Source organism: Eubalaena glacialis, chromosome 5 (genome assembly GCF_028564815.1).
Source record: "Eubalaena glacialis isolate mEubGla1 chromosome 5, mEubGla1.1.hap2.+ XY, whole genome shotgun sequence".
In the NCBI taxonomy this organism is placed as follows: Eukaryota; Metazoa; Chordata; class Mammalia; order Artiodactyla; family Balaenidae; genus Eubalaena; species Eubalaena glacialis.
Genome location: NC_083720.1, coordinates 143,245,789 through 143,252,681, shown reverse-complemented (window position 1 = coordinate 143,252,681; position 6,893 = coordinate 143,245,789).

Below are 6,893 nucleotides of genomic sequence, written 5' to 3'. Positions count from 1 at the left end.
ATTTAAAAAATAAATTAAAAAAAAAACTATTGGTAAATTTGTAAAGTTATTTGTCAGTGAACACCTGTAAAATAAATAGTGGTAGGTAAATGGCAAAGTGAACTATTTTTAACCATAATTTTCAAAAAGGTAAAATTATCATGACTCTCATACAAATATGAAATGAGCATGTGTCAAAAGTTCATTTAATTTACTAGAGAGAACAAGTAAGTTGTAAAAACCAAAGAGCATTTGAAAGGCTAGGTATTTATAAGCAATGATAGAAAAACAAACAGGATTCAAGTACAAAAGTGACATAGACCTTCGTAATTTGGGGGGTTATCTTCTCTATTGAACAGAAATTATTTGCATTTTTATGTTTTAAAAAAATGTCTACAAGTTAACTTCTATCCCTACAGAATTCTTAAAAAGACCAGACAATAGAAAATCAAGCTAAGCACCAAATTTTCAAAAATTCAGTAATCTTGTTTGCTTGCTTCCAAGTTTTGGGTAAATTTTTGACACAATTAAGTATAAATGTAATGGAAAACTTTTTGAAGTCTGGTGAGGATGGAGCCCCAAAGTGTACATTTTGCAAAGACTGGTCAGGAGATTCTGATACATATCTAGAATTAAGAACCACATCAGAGCTGAAACATTTTATATTCAGTGAAAAAAACAGTGCTAGTCCTTTTTTTTTTTCTACAGGAATGTTTGAATGTTCAATATTAAAACAATAGCTGTTGAGGCGTTCAAAATAGAATAGTTTTGAGATTTTATGATTTTTCCCATAATTCTTGGAAATAGCAAGAACAGCCACTGTTACTCCTCATGATTCTTTTATCTTCCTTCCCTTGATAAGCTATGCATTTGATAAGTCTTTGAACATTTTATATGGTATATTTATACAGTCCCTTACAAATTTAAGGTTTGAACTGAGTTTTCTTCCTTTCTTTTCTCTGGTAACTATGCAGAGGTTTTCCTCAATGTGAAATTATAAAACTACATTAGGTGAGAGATTAAAATGGTAAATTTAGTTAGCATTGTTATCTGTCCAGCATCTATTGTCCCCCTTTTTTAGTATTACATTTAGATTTTCCTTAAAGAAACTACTTCTCCACTCATCTGAATCAATCTGTTTTGCACGGAGCTTTACTCAACCGTTCCCTGGATCCATAAATGGCTTTGATGTCCAGACAAGTCAATCTGAGTTACTATAACTGGTTCAAGAACAGCCACTTGACATAAATCAGGGCACTGGGAATGACTGGAATAATTATGAAAGAGGCAATCACTTTTCACTGATGTTTGCTCAGTTTACACAATATAATATAATTATAATTATAATTGCTCAGCAATTGTTCTGATTGTCTTTGCCATTACAGTCTAAAAAGAGAGAAACCAATACACAAGAAAACAGACCCCACAGAAAAGAGTGTCACCTTGCTGATGAGAGCATTTCAGCACTTGGATTTAGCTATTCCTAAACCCAAAACTACCTTTGGACTTTCAGTTATATGAACCAGTAAGTCCTCTTGCTTTTTATTTTTCCCCTCTGAAAAAGGAACTTTGATTCACCTTTTGTCCCTTAAAATAAATGGTCATGTGCTCCAAGAAACTGCCCTAGAAACAGATGAAAATATAAGACCCAGAACCCAAGCAAGATTCCAGAGCTATACATTTTAATCTTGAGAATTAGAGATGAAAAATATCAAGATATGAGAAAATAAGGTGGATGTGAGTGAGTACTGGAAGTCTATGCCATACTTGCTCAAGTCTTATGAGGTTGAGAATTACAGAAATCAACTCAAGCTAGCTGAAGAAATACTTTTAATTGGAAATTTACTGGAAGAAGGCTGGAATATTTGGGAGAAATTAGTCACAGCACCACCTGTGGCAAGGAATCAAGGAATCTTTTTCCTACTTTCTCTCTCTGCACCTCTGCACATCTTCCCTTGCTGGGCAGAGACTATCTTTTCATTGCCTCTCCATGCACAAGTAATAAGAATATAACCCTTGAAAATGTCCTCAGGTCACATCTCCTGAGTTCCTGAATAAGTAGATGTTGTCCTTGTCTCTGGATCCCAACTCCTGATTCATGGGAGATAGATTCCTATTGACCCACCTGGGTATGGTTTAGCTGCCAGAATCTCAATCTAGTTAATGAGACAAATGGTGTGGAGAAGAGGGGCAAAGGGAAGTGGCAGTTGACAGAGAAACGGTGTCATTGAAAGTTGGGCACATATCCAAAAAGTGTCCAATATACTTTTTAAAGTCTCAAACTAGCTTCGGTGTTTTTCATTTTCTAAAATTTATGTTGTTTTATTTTACTGTCAATTTTGGCATACCATGCTACATCTAAAGGCTATTGCAACAAAACTCTACATAGAATAATTATCAAGTAGAAATATAAATTTTGATAAATATTGTATATGATTTTATGATTTAATCTCACTTTTTTTTTGAGCCTCAGGTGCTGAAAGTTGAGTTAATAATTTCCTTCATTCCTAAAATACAACTGTCATTTGGTCATGCAAAGTCCTCTCTTATTTACTTATTTATTCCTTTTCCCCTCTCCTCTTTCCCATTCTTCTCCTCCTCCCATTCCCCACAAAGATAACTCTAATGTATTGATCATAAATTCTTTAAATTGTATTATTGTACAGGTATGAAGATGTAAGATATATAGAATTATTTTATATACATGTATTTCAATTTGAATAAATTTTGTTGTATTGTAGACTTTTGTCTATTTCTTTCTCTCTTTTTCCTACTCATTGATTTTATGATTTATGCATTTTTCTTACATAGTATTCCCCCTGAAATGAACAATTCAATTGTATACAATTGCCCACTACCACAAGCAAAGCTGTGATAAAGTCCTCATGTGTCTTCTCATGATATGATCTGAGGAAATCTCTGGGATATTTTCCAAGAAGTGAAATTTTGTAGACATAGGGACTTCATACACTTAATGTGGACTTCATGCACTTAATGTAACAAAGAGCGGCCAGATAGCTCTCCAATGCCTACTTTAGTCTAGAGTCTCATCCACTAGAGTTTCCACATCTCTGATAATACTTGCTTTTACCCATTATTCAATTATTGGCCAATAAGTGGTATTTCTTTGTTGTGTTAATTTAGAATATCTCTAAGTACTTCTTAGTTATTTGGTTTTCCAGTCTATGAATTATCTGTCATATATTAAAGTCATTTTTATGGAGAGTTTCTTGTTTTATTTTATTGATTTGCAGGAGATCATTATATCTGGAAATTTATCTATTGCCTCTTTTGTTAAATAAAAATTACTAATTTTGTTGTAATCAAATCTGCTTATTTTTCTTCTTGTTATTTGTGCTTCTTGCATCTGGTTTAAGCAGATTTTTCCAATTATATAATCATAGAGATACAATCAAAAAAATTTTAATACTTTCCTGATTTAACTTTTTCTTGGCTATTTTATACTTTCTGACATATTTCTAGAAATACTTTTTAGGATTAAACCCAAAGCAAGGCCAAAATTTTAAATGAATATTTAATAAAAGGATAAATTTAAACATTTTTTGAAGTGGGTCTACTAAATAACTTTTTTAGACCTGAAATTCTACTTTTTTTTTGGTAGGAGTAATGAAGTTTAAGGAGGTGTTGAAGCAATTTGTTTCATCTCTACCTGCCTATGAGGCTTGTTTCTGGTAAGTAAGAAGTATGGTTTAATGACTACAGAAAGTAATTCAAGCAAAGGCGAAATTAAGGGACTATGTTACAGATCAAGAGAATGAGTACTCCTGGTCTAAGGTACCCATTTCAAACAATAGTTCCAGTAAGTGATGCTTCCTATAACATCTTCCTATTTTTATGGAACAACATGTCTGTAGTTATCTCTATTTCTGAATAAAATATTCCATATACTCTAAATAAACCTGTAATTTTACTACTTATCTCAGTTTTATTTACTTCCCAGCTATAGCTAATTCACTGATTAATACTTTAAAATTGACCTTAATACAGAAAGTCAAGCCATATATTATCAAAATTAAATGTTATTAACAAAAGTACATTATTCTATGTGAAATCTTACTTTTTATTTTGCTTTACTTAGTAGAAAAAATTTGTTAGGGATTCTGGTGGATTTTACCATTCATAGAGATTTTCTGCCAAACAGATGGTTCCCACTTAACAATTAGATTTGCCTACCGAATACAAATGACTGGCTAAGGGAAGAGGAATTGGAAAGAACTGAGGGAGAAAGGGAGTTTTTTCTGGTAGCTGATCATATTACCATGTGTGTTCACTGTTTATGACTAATCCACTGCTTATCACTCTAACCATTTCCCAGAACACTCATTCCAAGGATGACAATTCATTGGAAAATATTAGCTACAAGGTGGAACACTTTACACACATTATCTTATGGAATTTAATTGTCACAACAACCCTCTGGTTTACATGTCCTCATTTTACAATTGAAGTATTGGGATAGGGAGAGCTTAAGTCCAAGGCCACCAGTTTGTGCTGGCGTAAGGATCCAAGTCCAGATTTTTCTGATTCCAAATCTACTCCCTTAGCTTCAGTACCATCCTCTCCATTTGCTAGACGTTTCTCAGATTTTTACCAAAAAGTGTATGCCTATTCAAGAAACTACTTTTTTTAATTTATACCTTAACTAGCTCCTACGGTACAATGGCAGAGTTCAATGATTCTCTTTGGGCATCTCCCAAATGGCGTGCTTTTAGCTTCCCCATGGTAGTGAATCTGCAACACTGGTGACATGTTTTTGACATGAGTTAAAAATTTGCTTATGTCTCTCAAAATTACTTTTGTATTTTTTTTCATTTATTTGGGTGAGTTTTTTTTATTGTTTCATTTGCAAGTAGGAGTTGTTCTACTGGTTAATTTTCAGGTTAAAGTGGTTTGAAAAGCTCTAACATTGAATGAAGAAATTTACCAATTAAAAAAGAAAGTAAATTTTCTGGGAAACTTTAATCTCTGAGGTAATTATGTTGTAGGACAAAAAGGGCTGTATTCACATTGGCCTAACAGGAATAGGCCACCTTTCTTATCGCGTTCCTAATATCTAACCTATATTTTGCTTTCTTTAGCTTCCAGTCATTGCTCTTTGTCCTCATGTCTTCTGAGACCGTGAATAATTCCCTTCATTCATTATATTGTTACCCAGGAGGTATTATTTATAGATTATGAACATGGCTCACTTCGGTTTTCTCTTTTCGAGACTACACAAGTTTTTTCAGTTGTTTCATATATCTTTTACTCATTTATTTATTTATTTTTTGGGGATCTTTTCTGTTCTCTTTTGAGCTTTCTCAAATTATCCTAAATACTTCCTAAACTTTGCAGAGCAGAAATATACAGAAAATTTAAAAAGCAGTTTGAGACTGATTCAACTGGGCAGACAATTACCTTTCGTTTTCCAGTGTTACATCTTTGGCTGAGCTATGTAGACTGAATTTAAGTCTCTGGCATTAGCCACCACTGGGTAAATGAATTTATTCTGAAAATGCAGTTGGTCACTATAGGACCGTTTCAATTCTTTGAGGTATAAGTTTCTACTAGAATCTGATTCTAACCTTTTACCTTTGTAAGCAGTAAGTACTAAAGCTTTAAGTTTGGTTAGAAATACAATTAATATTTTTGATTACATGAATTATTTTCCAGGCACAGTGCTACTTATTAGGATAAGTAACTCCAGTTTTGGTTTAATTTTTGCTTAGTAAAATTTCCTAATGAAATGTATTTTTCATCGTGTTCAGCTATACCGATTGCTTTTAAATTTTAGAAATATGCTCTTTTACAGAAAGATACAATTTACTTGAGAACACTGAGTAAGATACAACATATTCCAGACTACAGAAATGAAGAAATATACACTAGGATCTGAAATGATGAAATCAGTCTGCAAAACCTATTTGTGTGTAGTTTAGAAAGATTCAGGGGTAGAAAATAGGTTTTTGTGTTGTTTTAGGGGGAAGAAGAACAACTCTCTTTCTGGCAGTACATGGGCATTCTGTAGAAATCAAATGCATTATGAACTAGCAGGTCCCCCAGAAAACCTGGTATTTTGAAAGGATGACATTAGCGCAAGAGAGGAAACTCCGGACAGCAGATGTACAAAGTTCTCAGCTTCTAATCCCATGGAGAAAGTTTGAAAGACTTTCCCCTTACTTTTCCACTAATTTTTAAACTTTATTTACTAAACTGTTCTGCTTCCTAACCCAAATCATTGTCACTGATTCTGTTTTCCTTCAAGAAGACAAGCAATAGGAATAGCATGGCTGACCTAGAACTGTGGGACTGTGTGCTCATTTCCCATTTAGTTAAGGTTTGTTGATAATGATGAATGCTACACCTAAGCAACTGGAACACCAAAATTCTCCATCTGACCTCAACTTATGACTCTTTCCCCTCTTTCAGTCTCTTATTCAAATAAACCTACTGTTTTACCTCGTTGAACCCCATGCTTGGTCACTCCTTTGTTCTCTAACTCCATTAGCCCCTTCTGGCAGCCCTCCCTTCCTCACTCTCCCTGGACCCCACGACCCATCATTTCAAATACATTCTTGGTAGCACCTTCTCATCCGTCACTCCCTTGACCATCTGCCTCACCTGTCTCACCAGTCTCCAAACCTAACATCCATTTTCTTTGCTTTTGCTCCTAGGTTGCCAAATGCTGTTAGGGAAAATCACATAACTGAGCTGATTGTCTCCATTACAAATTTAATTTTCAACCTCAGGTGACCCCTCAAATCTGCTCAGCAATCCTTTTACTTAATCCTAATCAACAACTTTTCTCATTTCCCTTAGTGACTATTCCAAATCTTGTCCATATTTCTAAAGCCCTCTGCCCCCACCCTGCCCACTTATTCTCGGCAGGCTGCCAGCTCCCTACTTTACGAGGA